Below are 2,229 nucleotides of genomic sequence, written 5' to 3'. Positions count from 1 at the left end.
AAAAAAAGAGCGATATTTGCTTCACATTAGCACGTAAGAAAAAAAAAAGAGAGCAAAAAAAAAAAAAAAAAAAGGTAGAACTAACAAAATTAGACTACACAATACGTACTCTCAAAAAAAAAAAAAAAAAACTTTCGAACTTACTTTTTAAACCTTAATTTTACTTCTCAGGGTTGCCAGATGAACATCTATCACCTTTGTTAGAAACGGGTCCTCTTACCTGCCTTCCTGATAGATAAGTGTGGCTGACATGTGGCAGGTGTTGCAAGGGTAGGAAAATATATGCAACATTTGCCCGTGTTGGGACAGGTAAATCAGAAGATCCTACTGTTAATTACATTGGCGAGTTTCCTTATTTTTCTTCTCTTTAGCATTCTTAAATTGGAACACAGTAAAGTTAGTCTGTATGAATAAAACGGTTTCTGTTGGTTGTTTCATTTGTACGAAGGTTGTTGCAGGTGTATGATAATTCCCAGAATGTTCTCGATGTACGTTTTCTACGAAGGTGTGATGAGGATGCATGATGGCGTGGGCGAGTGTTCTCGATGTCCGTTTTCTTTCATGCTGCGTGGAGGAGGGACTCAAAAGAAAAGTGGATTTGCTATTTCATGCCTTGCTGTACATAAAGCTTGTGATATGAAGGGCAGTGACGATATGAAGGGCAGTGAAGCTGTACCATGCTGGCCAGCATGAATCGAGGTGCTATACATGGGCATTTGATATAGAGGGTTAATTCTACTGCAATATGATGATAGCAGTATGAATTAAAGTGCTATATATGGGCATTGATATACTGCATTATGATGATAGCCGTTTATGAACTCATTGGCTTGATTTAGCGGAAGAGAAAGTGTAATACGAAGATGAACAAGTAACCAAAGCAAATTTTCGATGGCTCATCAGCCTTAATAAGGTTACTTATGAGGAGAATTACGCAAAAACAGCACTCCGGAACTAATAAGTTATTTTACCCCGAAACTACAAGTAATGGTGGTATATTCCTTATTGTGATCCCAATTCGGTATCTAACACAAAGAAAAAAAAAAGAATTTGGTATCTAAAAACATGGTATATGGAGGTATGCATATACCTAGACAAAAATTGGTAAACCAAAGAAAAAGCAACTATCCAGTTGTCTTCTAATTAAACGGAATGAACTGGTATTTTACAAAGCATTACAACAATTGGCGTGCCCTAAATAGCGCAGCAAACAAAATGGCGGAAGACTACGTTTTCTGTAGTCGGAGAACGTTCGTTTTCTATTACCCGGTTGAAGTGGGGTGACTAACGAATATAACCTGTCCTTTATGCCCTTTTTCTTGAATGATAAAAGAAGGTAAATCAAATGAGTAAAAGGAAAAGTAAATATAAAACAACAACTCTAAATTAGAAGAGCATACCAACTACTAAAAGACAGCTTAGTATGTTAAGAATTAAACTAGAAATTGACGAAATACTTTGACCAATAACCAAAAACTATACACAGTTAAACTGTTAACTACAAACAAATGGACCAGTATATCTTTAAAAGAATATATATCCACATATTTATATATATATTATGTATACTTATATACATTTATTTACATATATATATATATATATATATATATATATATATATATGTAATGTATACTCATATATATATATATATATATATATATATATATATGTAATGTATACTCATATATATATATATATATATATATATATATATATATGTAATGTATACTCATATATATATATATATATATATATATATATATATATATATATATATATATATATATATGTAATGTATACTCATATATATATATATATATATATATGTAATGTATACTCATATATATATATATCTATATATCTATATATCTATATATCTATATATGCATATATATATATATATATATATATATATATATATATATATATATATGTTCTGGAAAAGACTCTCCATGATCAAAAATGACAATTAAATATGCCAAAACAAATCTTTGGACATGCAAAGCAGCATTTCTCCATGCTTAGTATATTGACGGCAGAATGGGTGCACTGAGACTGAAAGATACTGCAGTAGTTTGGATTGTGTGAGTGTTTGATTTAATCTACCACTACTCATTAATTCACATATTTACTATGAATTGATTGTCTTCATACACCAAACCTTTTTACCAAGTTCTATCATGTTTCATGAGAATACCCACCCCCTCATAAGTTCGTTTTATTATA

At 30.8% G+C, this 2,229-nt stretch overlaps 1 long non-coding RNA gene across 1 annotated transcript in view; it reads left to right on the top strand.

The window, feature by feature from the left end:
* LOC125030570 overlaps nt 1–424 on the top strand; it is a 2,031-nt gene extending 1,607 nt beyond the window's left edge. The window contains exon 2 of the long non-coding RNA XR_007115407.1: nt 172–424. This is a non-coding gene — a long non-coding RNA (uncharacterized LOC125030570). The remainder of the gene's footprint in view (nt 1–171) is intronic.
* The last annotated feature ends 1,805 nt before the right edge of the window (nt 425–2,229 follow it).

Source organism: Penaeus chinensis, chromosome 2 (genome assembly GCF_019202785.1).
Source record: "Penaeus chinensis breed Huanghai No. 1 chromosome 2, ASM1920278v2, whole genome shotgun sequence".
Classification (NCBI taxonomy): Eukaryota; Metazoa; Arthropoda; class Malacostraca; order Decapoda; family Penaeidae; genus Penaeus; species Penaeus chinensis.
This window is presented reverse-complemented; position numbering and strand designations above follow the sequence as displayed.